This window comes from Sinohyriopsis cumingii, chromosome 15 (genome assembly GCF_028554795.1).
Source record: "Sinohyriopsis cumingii isolate HCF-2022 chromosome 15, ASM2855479v2, whole genome shotgun sequence".
Classification (NCBI taxonomy): domain Eukaryota; kingdom Metazoa; phylum Mollusca; class Bivalvia; order Unionida; family Unionidae; genus Sinohyriopsis; species Sinohyriopsis cumingii.
Genome location: NC_142975.1, coordinates 71,294,444 through 71,309,481, shown reverse-complemented (window position 1 = coordinate 71,309,481; position 15,038 = coordinate 71,294,444). Strand labels below are relative to the sequence as shown.

Below are 15,038 nucleotides of genomic sequence, written 5' to 3'. Positions count from 1 at the left end.
CCACAGAGGAGCTATCATGATGAGCAATGATGATGAAATCGTAATTCAATGAAGAACCTAATGAATTATTTTGAAAGGTGGAATGGTCTAGGCATATAGTTGATCTCATCTCAGACCAAGGTTGTCCACTGCCAATGTTTCTGGTCTGGAACAAGTGAAACATTATGAAGGAGACTGTTGTTCAACCTCACTGCAAACATGCCTACCAGTTCCTTTCCCCCACATATGATTTTTTTTTGGGGGTGTGTGTGATTTGAATGGTACTATAACACATTATTTGCAATATGATGCCAAGAAAATGAGAGCTAAGTGCATTTCCCAAGGTCAAACCAAGGATGCTGACTTGGTCAGACATCAACCTGCAAACTTTGGATTACGAGTCCAACACTCTATAAAATGAACTACCATGAACTACCATGGCTCCCAGATGACAGAAGTGTCTCAGGTGCTAATGATGACAAGACCATAAGACTGTGACTGCTCATCCCCATTTGGACAAACTGTCTGCCAGAACATTTCTCTTGCCTGGAATATGGTGGACTCACGTAGTGATCTTTTCAGAATCTGTCCAATCAAGGAGTTTTTGGAATTGGATAATAGAGAACAAGTACCACAATGATGTCTGAGACATGCTATGACTGTAGCATCTATGATGCAGCAAGGTCTTCTGCACTTGATGCATCCTTAAAGTGTTACAAAAACACTAACATTTCTAGGTTGTTGATATGAAGGGAAGATTCTTCAACAGACCACAAGCCTTGTGGGACTGCCACATGATGAGGCACCAGATGAGGCCCCATCCTGGTTCTGATGCACTCATGCCAAGGAAGGAAGGAATTCCAGAATGAAAATCTGAACTCCATAAGAAACCTGTTGTAATTTCATCACCAGCTCTAGCAGTGAAAATAATGATGACCTTTTTTCAAAAGAAGCTCATTTGGTCAACTGACCAATCTTCTAGGAAGCCTTCTACATGAACATTTGTACAAAAAAAAAAAATATATATATATATATATATATATATATATATATATATATATATATATATATATATATATATATATATATATATATATATAATGCACAATTTTTACAAGATGAGGTGTCTTTAGAATACAAATGATGTTAAAAACTCAACAACTGAACTACTTCTACAAAATAAAATATGCAAAGGCTTCAAGGATGAGTACATACAGGATTTTATACAGATAGTAGTAGTGAACATGTGTACAACATTATAGGTGAGTACATGATAACAATGTTGTAAAAAGTAGTAGTACTGAATTAAACAAAATCATACAAATGATTGTTTCCACAAATGTTAACTTAGAAGCTTTTTAAAAGCTTGGCATGTGTCAGCTGACTTCATATAAGGTGGTATGGAATTCCATAGTTTGGCTCCAGGAAAAGCAAAAATTCTTCTTATAAAACTGAATTTGGTTTAGGTAAATATAACTTGTTATTTGAGATGGATCTTAGTTCATATATACGTACATTTTCAACAAATTTAAAATTACATTTACGATAATCTGGAGCCAAACCATGTAAGGATTTATGGACGGGTAAACCTTATGAAATTTAGTTCCCTGCTAAAATGGAAGCCACTTTAGGGTTTTAAAAAGATTTATTGAAATTTCAGTAATCTTTCCTGATTTTCTGTACCACTATTACCCCATACAGAACAACAATATTCTAGGTGTGACATGATATATGCATTGTAGAATATCTTTCTCTGTTCTTGAAGGAGATAAGATTTTATTTTATTCTATTCAAGAGATAAAGCAGTGAATTAACTTTTTTAATGACCTTATCAGCTTGTATTTTCCAGCACAAGATATTGTCTATCATGATGCCAAGTAGTTTTTCATTTCCAGGTTGTTGTATATCCATTCCATTTATCATTACTTTGAAATCATTTTTCTCAACATGATCCAATGTTATGTAATGTTGTATCATCTGTGAACATGTTGGTGGTGGATAGCTCAATGTGATCTGGTAAATCATTGATGTAAAGCAGAAAAAGTAATGGTCCAAGAACTGATCCTTGTGGAACACATGACTTTATCAGTTTCTTATCTTTATTTAAAATAGAAACTTGTTGTTGTCTGCCTTCAAGATAGGATCAAAACCAATTTAAAATTTCATGGTTAACTTGACATATGCTGAGCTTTTCCAGCAGAATTTTGCGATTTACAAGGTCAAAAGCCTTTGTAAGGTCAAGAAACACTGTGCCTACAAGGTTGCCTTGATCTAATGCTGTTAACCAATCATCCACCATTCTAGTTAGTGTAGTCTGGCATGAATGTCTTTCACGAAGGCTGATTGTCATGAATGTAGCAAATGAAATGATTCCAGGTAGTTTCTAAATTCAATACAAACATGTCTTTCTAATATCTTTGACAGTGATGATAAAACTGATACAGATCTAAAGTTATTCATATCAGAAAGATCTCCCTGATGAAATATGGTTTCATAAAGGAGCTAGGAGGACATGGGGTCCTTGTGAGGTCTCCAGTTTGCTAGTAATGACAGTTGGAGAGGTCACATATAAAGCTTTCATAGGGTAACCAAGTCCACCACCTCATTCACAGCCCCCATGAGATATCAGTAGTGGTTGGCTGACAACAAAATCTTCCTGCCTACTCTTGCTTTATAAGAGAGTATTACCAGATTCTGTCAGGTAGAACATGGACTTCCCTTGACAGGCAAAACAATTTATATAAACCAAATCCCAAGGACTTCTAGTTGAAGAATCAGTCCTAGACTGTCTTCCAAATGAAATACAGCTACATGGATCCATTCTGAGGACACTGTACGTCACCTGTCATTTTAAGTACTGGACAATGGGAACCTCTAAGGGTTTTAAATGAGTAACTATTAAACAGCCATATATAAAGTCTTTCTAAGGTAACCAAGTCCACTATCCCAGGAGACGGATAGTGGTGAGCAGACAACAAAGTCTTCTTGCCCAATCTTGATAAAAAAGACAGCATTTGTGACATTCTGTCAGGAGGAACATGGATTGTCCCTTGAAAGGCAAGAAACTTCATGTAAACAAAATCCCAAGGATTTCTCCTTGTTGCAGTAGTAGGCCTAGATTGTTTCCCAACAGAGACAGCTTCACAAATCCAACAGAAGGGTACATCTGAGGACACTGTACATCACCCAGTCATTTTAAGTACTGGACAACAGGGACCTTTAAGGATCTTAAATGAATAACTACTACAACAATCACACTGCAAAAGGATCTGGCAGAGAAGTTAGAACAAATGGCCCAAAAACTGAAATATCTCCCATCCCAGATAAAACCACAGGAGTTTCCTGTGGGTTGGGATGATGGGAAATGTGAAGATTGGCATCCTGGAAGTCTATCAAGATTGCCCAGCCAATCAACTATTTTTGACTGAGGCAGATGGATCACCAGATTGCACCCTGGACAGCCTCTTCAATGTGGAGAGGACCCTATGGATTTGAAGGAAAATATACAATTATCCTCTCCCTCTATCACCTGACTCACTAGGTGGTATGAAGATGGGAAGACCAAACATGGAAAGGGTCCAACACAACTGGATATTCTGGGAACTACATCTGTGTCTACCAAACAATTTCAAATCATCATTCTGTTTTGCTGTCAGAAGAAACAGCATGATCTCTTATGTCCCTTATTGGAGGAGTAAACTTGATGCTTGTGTTTCACCTTCCTGTCTCAGCTAATGAGGTGGGTTGAGCGATGGAGGGAAAAAGGACTAACTCCTTACTCCATTCTCTCGTGGATGGAGAATGACAATCCATCTTCAATGTACATAATGAATAACATCCCTTCCTCATCCTTTTCTCATTCATGACAAAGCTGGACAGGATGGGGAGGGTCTATGTCCTGCCTAGTCCACCACCCATGAAACCACTGGAGGAAAGAGACATTGCCAAACATGAACAGGTGATGGGAGTCACTACCCTAGACAAAAGTTGAATGGGATCCAAAATAAGGGGAAAGGGAGCTGGAGTTAACCCAATCCCTTTCCCTAGATAGGTGATAAAAAACTGCATGCCAGGCAGATAGAGTGCATGTCCCATGCATTCTTTTAAAGGCCACATCTGTCCTCTCCTTGAAGCATAATGAACACTGAAAGAAAAAAAATCAATCTGAGCAAGCAATGATTGGGTAACACTTACCCTCACATAAGTTATATGAGAGGGATAACAAACAAGTATTGCTTTGCTTAAATGGAACAAACAACCCTCAAATTTAATTAAAATGGATATAGACAATAAACACTCCAGTGGCCTAAGTGGTTAGAGCATCCACCTTGAATGCGGGAGATCGCTGATTCAAACCCTGGCCCAGTCATACCAAAAACTTATAAAAATGGTACTAGTGGCTGCTTTGCTTGGCACTCGGCTTTAAGAGGTTAGTGTTAGGACTGGTCAGCCTGGTGTCAGGATAATGTGACTGGGTGGGACATGATGCAATATGTCTGAGGCATTATGTCCCAGTACTAGATATCACTATAAACTGTGCCACTGCAGACATCGTAGTGATAGAACAATAATTGGTAAAGCTATGTTAAAAATCCAAAAACACACACACACACATATACAATACAAAATTATGCAAGGACTGAGGACAAAATAAATATCAAATACAGCACAGAAAAGTATACAACTGACAGTAATTTTACCAACAGACACTGTGAATGATGGAGATAATCAAGCACTCAGACAGACATAATAACTGCACATGGCTCAAGGCTAAGAAGGGAATTATTCTGAATGATTTAAGTTGTCTCACGTATCTGACTGGGAACATGTAAATTTATTTTAGACCTCCAATTACTAACTGATTAAGTGAATAATCACCTTGGACTGGGGACTAGTGACATAAAAAGATATAGCAATGCAACAATCTTATATCTTCGCATTTGGGAGACTGAACAGTGTGGCTGAAGAGCATCAATGTGTACCGAATGATTTGATTCACTTTCTGATTTTTTTAAGCTGCATTTCCATTGGTTAATTCAAAGTTCACCAAAACATGACCCCTAAGCAGTCACTGTCAGATCTTCATGTATTATAGTGGAGAGCTGATTTTAATCAGATTGGGGAAATACATAACATACAACTCTTAACTTGTTCTAATCCATCACATTTATGGTAAAACTCTGTTAAGTACCACAAATACAGTGGAATATGATTAATGTACCCATTGTTTAATATTTAATAACTGTTGATCTTATTAATATATTTTATAATTAATTTCTTTATTCATGGTTCATTTGATATATTCAGAATTCAAGTAGTGTTAATATTCTCATCAGCAACATATGAAGGGAACATTTTTGTCATATTATAGTTTGTCTGTTATGGTAACATTAACACACTGCATTGTCTTACACCTGCTTAAAGTCTGTCTGAAATTTGTTTTTTTTTTAGGTGGAATACACCCCTGAATCCACCTAAAATCCAGGCGGAATCTGCCTAAAAATTGTATACAGGAGCAATCATGCAATTTACTTTGCTTCTAAAACTAAACTTGGTTCTTCATTTTATTTCTGATCTTAAACCACAATATTTCATACCCTGTTAGAATAAAATAATCACTGTTTAATGGATGAGGCACAGTGTTTTTAAAGTAATCAGCGCCAGTGTAAGTTTTCATGTGCCCAACAAAAATATTTGTTAATTCTGTTTTGGACACAGATATATTTCAGGTGTTATGATAGTCCAAAAGAGTATAAATACTGAAATTGAACTTTCACGTATCTTGTGTTTGATCCTAAATATGAGCAAATACATTCAAAGTATCGACATGGGTCAAGTAAAAAAAACTCAAACACTGTGAAAGACATGCTGACCATAATTACTTATACTTTCAATGTACAAGAGTCTTCTGTTAGGAAGTGCAGAAGAATGACTGACAAGAACATAAAGAAACCTTTCAAAAGTGGAATATGAACCATTTAATGCAACTGACTGAAATTCATCAACATTGTAAACTTTAAAACAGACTCTGTAAGGGTCAACAATAAAATTAGAAAAATATAATTCAATATTGCCGCTTTTTACACTCTTTCTTTTGTGATATCATCAACAAAATTACTGGTCTAGATCATGTGCTGCATAATAATAGGTAAGACTAGAGAAACAGTCAAGTACTGGTTTAATGTAGGCAATTAAAACATCATGCAACAAATCAGTGCAATATCTAAAATGGTGAACTATTGCTGCACTATGAAAACAAATTTGAAATTATCACGATTTTAAAATGTAATTTACATGCACATTATATGGCAGAATAAGGCTCGTTTACCTCATCCTGTGTCAAAAATCAGGACATCCATTATACACACCAAACAGTGTAGTTTATATACAGTTGATTTCTTAGATAATCGTATACATCATTTTTGCTTTACTAAGAAATACACACTCATGTATACATACAATTTCCGCCATTTCATTACTACAAAAATGTTGAATGGAGTATCAAAAATGATTTACAAGCCATTTTTTAAAAACTAAATGGTTCATTGGTTTGTATTAGAATTGCCCACAAAATATTGCAATTATAATGGCTGAACAACATTTCTGAATGGATGGCATAATTTGATATCTGAAAGGAATGTTATTTCTGATTTTCACAGGTAGTCAAAAGCACCTTTTTTAATACTAGCTATATGTTCATTCCACACAGTGGAAGCTATTATCCTTCTGCACACTATATATCTAGTCATTATTCACCATTTGTAAGCTTGTACATCATACAAATAATTTAGATGGTTATGATGTAATCTTGATCCCCTCTTTTTGATAAGGTAAGTAAAAAATCTTCGTATTAGAGTTCCATTTTGATTACACCATGACTGAAGTTTGTTTTGTGCTCCATCAGTGGAGATAAGATGCCAAGTCCCTACCAAGACATAAACCTTTGATCTGTATTAACAGACACCCCAAAAAATGCAACCTTGATGAATCATGAAAAAGACATGCACAGAAACAGATAAATCCATCAGGCTTTATGTAAGTTTTGATTTGCATCAGTTGAGTTGGCACATCCAGACCCCAGCAGTTTGCCCCATATCCAAATATGCGGTGTATATGAATGCTAATACATGTTCTTTTTTCATTTCTGGTTATATCTCCTCTTAAAAATTATCAAAATTTCACAGCTTAAAGTGCAGAAAGCTTTTTATTATCACTACAAAAATGTGTTCATACACCATTGATGTCCCTGCCAAGCTTTTGGAACTGAATAAATTTTAGTACATAACAAGTTTTCTAAGCTGAACAGGTGCATTAACCATGTCAGATTATGTCAAAGCCTACTACCAAATTTGGTTAAAATCTATCACATCCTTCAAAAGTTACTAAGCAGAAATGGAATTATAATAATGGAATAATAAATACTCTTCCAGAAAAGAATTCAACAGGGCATGAAATATATCGTAAATGGTAGACTACGTTAATTTTACTCTCGAACGATAAGACAAAATGGCGTTAATAACACTTATCATCCTGCCCCTGGATATGATGGGCATGTAAAGTTTATTAAGTGGTTGCATACATGTGATTCTACCAGCTGCAGGACAAATACATTATTTTAAAGACTATATACTACATGTACTGTTTAATAGTTTATATATATGGCTTTTGAAAATTAAAAGGATTAATATCAACACTTGGAAAAGAAAACTGAATTTTGACACATTCTATTTCCCCATTACAGAAACCAGTCAGAATCAGCTACTGGGTACTAGAACTGTTCCACCAGTGCAGCAACCTGTGCAACATTGCCTGAGGAGTAATCTGATCAGGAATGTGCATTGAAAGAAAATGCTGTAAATTTATTATTTGGAGAGGTCAAGACCAAAGGCAGGTTACTGAAGTCTTGGACATAATGAATGGAGAAAAGGTTGCCCATGACTGCTGGTTAGTCTTTGATAAAGAAAACTGACCTACCAATGGCTGAGGAAAGATAAAAAGGACAGACCAAAAGTAATGCTGACCAATGCTAACATGGACAGGACAATATCAATTCTTAAAAAAATACTGAGTGATTCAGGGGCAAGAAAACTGTCAGGTACCTGTATAGTGCTCAACTTAATAATCACAATTAATGACATGAGTAATTGTGAAGGGAACAAAAATGTTCATGGATTTTATACAAAAATCTTTGCAGTGAACTATGACCAAAACAAACCTCTTCCTTTTCATTTGGGGCCCCGAGTGGCCAAGTGGTCTAGAGCGCTGTCACGGATCACTGCTATCTCACCTCTGTCTGTGTGGGTTCGAGTCTCGGATTTGGCCAATGTGGGTATGTGAGAAAGCTTGCCAGTTGCTTCTCGTGTATCGGTGGTTCTTCTCAGGGTTTTCCCGGGTTCTTCCTCCACCATTAATACTGGCCGCCATGTATAGCCTATCGTGTGCTGAAAAATGGCGTTAAACCCCCCAACAACAAAAAATAAATCTTCTTCATTTAAGTGACAATAGCCTGACTCGTCATTACTGTAACATTGGCAATCAGAAACTGATTCATGTTCAGAAATTGCTCTTGTATTCTTGTATGATGAGAATACATATCATGGCCAAAAATACACTTGCTTTATTTCCTGCCCTCTTCAAATACAAAAATTTATGTTGACAACAACAATCCTACTTATTGCATGGCCCAGTTCTGTCGCATGTATGAGGTAAACTGCATGATTGTTACAGGATAGGACAAACTAAAATAGGTACCACACCATAGAATATGACAGGGCATGAAAAGTATGGTAGTTGGTTGACTACATGATTGTTACTCTCACAGTATAGGATATACCAACATGGGTAACACCATCCCACCATATATGACAGGCCATGAAAAATATGGTACCATATATACCATATATGTTCACAAGTTGAGTCAAATGGTCAAAAACAAAGATCCTGATCTCCCATAGCATAACACACCTGCAGATCAGGGTTAATGTTGTTCTGATTACAGGTAACAAACCACACAGACCCAGATCTGCTGGCACAATATGCAACAGCAGAGCTGGGTCTATGCAGTTTGCAGTTGGACTCATAAGTGAGTATATATGGTAGGTGGGAGACAATTATTATTCTCACAGGACAGAATATGCTGACATGGTCAACACCATCTCACCACAGAATATGAGAACTTAAAAGTATTACAGAGGGTACACTATATTATTGTGATGATCACAGTGGCTCCTGACATGGGTAACATTAACCCACCAAAGACTATATGACTGTATGACTGTGACTATCAAAGAATAGGGGGTCCTGACATGGGTAACATTAACCCACCAAAGACTATATGACTATATGACTGTGACTATCAAAGAATAGGGGCTCCTGACATGGGTAACATTAACCCACCAAAGACTATATGACTATATGACTGTGACTATCAAAGAATAGGGGGTCCTGACATGGTAACATTAACCCACCAAAGACTATATGACTATATGACTGTGACTATCAAAGAATAGGGGCTCCTGACATGGGTAACATTAACCCACCAAAGACTATATGACTATATGACTGTGACTATCAAAGAATAGGGGGTCCTGACATGGGTAACATTAACCCACCAAAGACTATATGACTATATGACTCTGACTATCAAAGAATAGGGGGTCCTGACATGGGTAACATTAACCCACCAAAGACTATATGGCTATATGACTCTGACTATCAAAGAATAGGGGGTCCTGACATGGGTAACATTAACCCACCAAAGACTATATGACTATATGACTGTGACTATCAAAGAATAGGGGCTCCTGACATGGGTAACATTAACCCACCAAAGACTATATGACTGTATGACTGTGACTATCAAAGAATAGGGGGTCCTGACATGGGTAACATTAACCCACCAAAGACTATATGACTATATGACTCTGACTATCAAAGAATAGGGGGTCCTGACATGGGTAACATTAACCCACCAAAGACTATATGACTATATGACTCTGACTATCAAAGAATAGGGGGTCCTGACATGGGTAACATTAACCCACCAAAGACTATATGACTATATGACTCTGACTATCAAAGAATAGGGGGTCTTGACATGGGTAACATTAACCCACCAAAGACTATATGACTGTGACTATCACAGGATAAGGGGTCCTGACACGGGCAACATTAACCCACCATAGAATACAACAGTCATGAAAAGTATGATGGGGGGCAATAACCACATGATTGTTATTCCTACATAACAGCATGTACTGATGATATAGGTAACACAATCCCTATACAGAATATGATAGAGTATGAAAAGTATGGTAGGTATCAGACTACATGATATTCACTCCATCTATATCCTTTTTATACAATTCAGTGCTACTGAGTAGAATTTACTTTTTGTTCACCCTATATATAAACACCCACATTTGTCTGCATGTTCTGGCTGCCAAACAAGAGGTCATGAGTCTGAAACTCAAGGAGGAATCACAATTTTTTTTTTTAATTTATATTTTTGTTCCAACTTTCTTTTAAATTGCACATCACAATTTTTTAATTTTTTTAATATTTTTTGTTACATTTTTATCTTTAAAATTAATCCTAGGATGGGCAAAAGCTAGTTTTCTTATAATCTTCAACTTCCATTTAAAAAACCCATCTGCAGTACTTAGTTGTTAAGGATGAAAATGTATTGTAAATGATATTTTGTTCCATTCACATTTATTCTCAATTCTTTTTTTAATCTTTGAGAAATTCTAAGATTACAGCATTTGAAAATTTTGAGAAAGTTAGGATCAAGAAATTACAAGACTGAAGTAGATACAGTATTTGGCCAAACCAGGAATGTATTCTTCAAACGTTTTGCACAAGAAACATGCTCTAGCTCCAAAAACTGCAATGTCATCAAAATCTGCCACCAACCATACAAAAAACCTCATGATTCTATTTTGATTATAATGAAAACTAAGGTGTAAACATTCTTAGACTTTAGTAATAATAATAATAATGACTTTATTTAAAGAGGGTGATGCAATTAGCTGCATAGAACTAATCCTCCTTGTGGCCCTCTATCACATGCATATTTAGATTCAAAACGCATGCGCACGCGCACACACACACACACACACGTGCGCGCACACACACACGCGCACGCACACACGCACACACACACACACACACACACATGCTGATAATACATGTACAATACTTATGAATGGACATAATAAACACAAAATTTAAATGAACATGCTCCAACTACGCACACTGTGTATATAAAGTACAAAAGTAGTGAGACAGTTACAGAGTGAAAGGATAGTGAATTTAAACCTTAAAATGTAATGTATTTGTCAAATCAAACCCTGGTCCCACTTTTCATCCACTGAATTGGATTACAATTAGATACATTTATATTGTAAATTCTCTAATCTCTTGGGATTCTGTTCCAAATTAGTGATCCTGAATACTGAAAACTTTCAGAGCTCTTTATCTGGCTTTGTTATGGAAAGGTGGCCAAGCTGAAATTGATCTTAAATTGGGAATGTTGCCTCAATGTTTTCTACCATGAAATAGTTCACAGGGATTTAATGGGGTGATGTTGACTGAAAATAGCAATTCACTTACTGTTAACATTTTAATATTATCATTGCATTTGGAATGTTTTCTGAGCTGAGTTTCTTGTTAAAACACCTAAAAGTACAGAACCAGACTGACATACTGTATTTATCCCATACAAATGCAAACCATGATCTGCACTGCACAGCACGGTTTCTGATTAGGGTTAATGTTGTTTGTTCTATAGTTATAATTTCCATAGTTATAATTTCTATACTTATAATTTCAGGCAGACAGCACTGACCTTGACCTACAAGAAAATTTAGCAACAGTCAATTTCGGACCTAAGTTGTTTAAGCTGTATTTTGTGTAAGACTACAATAAACAGACTTGTCCAACATTTATTGCATCTATTTCTTTTGTTATAGAGACTGCTTAGACAGAGAGTAAAGACAATACACATGCATGTCACAGATCCAACTTGGACACAGGAGTAACAATAACATAAGTCAAGCATTTTACTGCATCTATTTCTTGTCTGCCATTGAGATGGCTTAGACATACAGTAGTAGTGACAAAAACATACCCAAGCATTCCACAGAGCCAAAGTACACACCAGTCTTACATGGCCAAATAGCTGCTCACAACTTAAATCCAACCGCATCATCAACTTGGATACAGGAGTAATAATGATAGAAAGACACAGGACTAATAATGACAGAAGTCAAGCATTTTGCTGCATCTATTTTTTATCTGCCATAGAAACAGCTTGGACTGAGTATTGATAAAGACAAGACCCATGCATGCCAATCATGTTTCTACCAAGCTGTTCCAAGGCTTGTGTTAATGATGCCTGAAACCACCAAATGTGATAATAAATTTGATTAGTCAGCAAGTATTTGGAGGGTTTTGCATAGCATAAAATCTTATAAAATGCATCTGATTATACATTTGCTCAAGTTAAGTAAAGGAAGTAGATTTTCAAATGTTCTCATAGGCCTAATAGAAGTCTCTATCAAGATGAAATAAATGGGGTCAATCAGAAATAAAATGTCCTCAAAATCATGCAAATTTTAAAGTTTAATTAATTAATTAACTTTTAATTAATTAACTTCTGGCAATTTAATTCATAACTGATAAAAATTATTCCAAACTGTGTGGCCAAGGTAAATACCGAAGAACAATGAAAAACCTGCAAAAAATACCTCATTTAACAGTGATTTTAACAATTGCCAAGCCGGTTTTATTGTATGTAGCTCTCTTGACTTCAATACTCCTCTAAATCTATACAGTATTATCACATTTTTCATTAAGAATTACCATGGAAAATATTTAGTGAAATGCATTTAATTACAAATTATTTAATACAGAAGGAAAGAAAGTTTAAAACTACTTTGAAAATGTAACAGCTTTTGAAATATTATTTTTGAACTCCATATTCAAAGTTGACCAATAAAGTTGTTGAGAAATTGCTACAAGTTATAAATTTAAAATAAAATAATGACCACCTACTGATGCAAAATGCACACTGAATTTGTATCATCTATTATGGTTAGGTCACAAAAGCTCAGAGTACAGAAATCTGACCTTTAAGACAGCTGTAACATTACAGAGTGGGCATGGAAAGTAGCTTCAGTTCACTGCCACATCTCTAAGAAAATGGTTTTAAATAATTGATTAGTGACCCTGACCCTAAAGATTAAAAACCTTGGCTATAATAAAATGAGATGCCATCAAACCCCGACAATCACAAGTGTACCATAGTTCTTCCTCTCTACTTCAAACAGTTTTATGATGTAAAGTAGACACCATGCCACACACACACACCACCTTTAAATATTGACCTGTGACCTTCAGGATAGGACCCCAAACATGGAATGCAACACATGTCCTAATAATACATAAATGCACAATGTTTAATCCATTTATATTACACAGGTTTTGAGATTGAAGGCAAAGTGAAAATGTTAGAAAAGCCAAACTAATGAGCCATGACCCCACTGTGGTACCTGGCACACATTCTAGAGATTGTACTGAGTTTTACCAAGTATCATCCCTTCATCTCCTATAGCCAAAAATTATAAAGTAAAAAGGAAAAGGCAATCAGTAATGGAAAACATATTACATGAAGACACCAACCTTCTTGTTGTTGTTGTTGTGGGGGTTTAACGCCATTTTTCAGCACACGATAGGCTATACATGGCAGTCAGTATTAATGGTGGAGGAAGAACCAGGGGAAACCCCTTGGAAAGAACCACCGACCCATGAGAAGCTACTGGCAAGCTTTCTCGCATACCCACATTGGCTGAATCTGAGACTCGAACCAGCGCAGACATAGGTGAGAAGGCAGTGATCTGCAATGGAGAGCGCTTTAGACCACTCGGCACTTGAGGCCCCTACACCGACCTTGATGACAGCACCCTAATGTGGTACATGACCACGCTAACGATGACACAATGTAATACATGTAGAGTTGCATCCCTTAATCTCAATAAGTTTTAGAGTGGAAGGATTTGGTTTGTTTGGATGCTTTACAGCACACCAATACAAGTAGGTCATTTGTTTTTTGGTATTTTATTTCTATATACATGTATTTTGTTAAATATAAAGATCATGCTGATTTACATAATATCTAAAGTCTGTAACTGGAATCTTCAATTCAGAAATGTGTGACTGCAAGGCAGCATTTTCTGTTTTACCAGTATATGTCCATTGATTATCCTTAATACCAATATGGCTTGGCAGCCAAAAGTACAAAATATTTTTTTCCGAGTGCATTGGGAAATCATGTTTCTGTGTGGGTTTATTAAGATATTTTTCTTTTACAAGCCTTACAGAGTGTGAAGGGAATGAAACAATAATTTTTTTCAAGGTTAGAGAAAGTTCAAAAATCGAGGTGTGGCTATAATATTCTGAGATGGTGCCATATGGTGTTGTAATGTCAGCTGGAATTTTGGTTCCATCTTGCAAACCATCTGTAACAAGTACATTCAATACATGTTGAAACATAAATGGAAATTAATCTAGCAACAACAAAAAAATTGTCTTTTGAAAATGGTGGATGGTGGCCTTCTAAGAAATTATTAGCATTGGTATTATATGGCTATTGAAAGTGTCATTTCTTTTAATATATGGGGTTGCTTTTCACATTGAGTTTGAGCTGGACTAAAGCAAAATACATGTTGGCATCACGAGCATTTAAAGCAATAACTAAAATTTGTAAGTATCGACACATATTTGGAAGATGACATATACAGGATATATTTAAAATATTTGATGCTATGATGAAAATAATATGGTGTTATGGCTCAAAATATGGGGGGTATGAATATTCATCAGCAACAAAAGCAATTCAACACAGTTATCTTAACATACTAAATAATGTAAATAATTATTTTAGTTTTGGTAAATGTGGACAATACCCTTTTCAGTACAACTTTTATGTTCAGATGTGTAAGATACTGGATGAAAAATATACAAATTCTGACAAGCATGTATGCTTTCCATGTTATATT

General features: G+C 35.9%; 1 protein-coding gene and 2 long non-coding RNA genes across 10 annotated transcripts in view; 2 read left to right on the top strand and 1 right to left on the bottom strand.

Moving 5' to 3' along the window:
- Positions 1-12,327, top strand: part of LOC149782049 (uncharacterized) — a 58,252-nt gene extending 45,925 nt beyond the window's left edge. For 2 of the 3 annotated variants that reach the window (XR_016414211.1, XR_016414210.1), the window contains exons 3-4: positions 7,721-8,074; positions 11,813-12,327. This is a non-coding gene — a long non-coding RNA (uncharacterized LOC149782049). The remainder of the gene's footprint in view (positions 1-7,720; positions 8,075-11,812) is intronic. The other variant, XR_016414212.1, reaches the window with a different exon arrangement.
- The window catches only part of LOC149782047 (rap1 GTPase-activating protein 1-like), a 435,320-nt gene that overhangs the window by 297,498 nt on the left and 122,784 nt on the right, over positions 1-15,038 (bottom strand). The gene's annotated exons all lie outside the window — the stretch shown is intronic.
- Positions 1-15,038, top strand: part of LOC149782048 (uncharacterized) — a 202,569-nt gene that overhangs the window by 101,265 nt on the left and 86,266 nt on the right. The gene's annotated exons all lie outside the window — the stretch shown is intronic.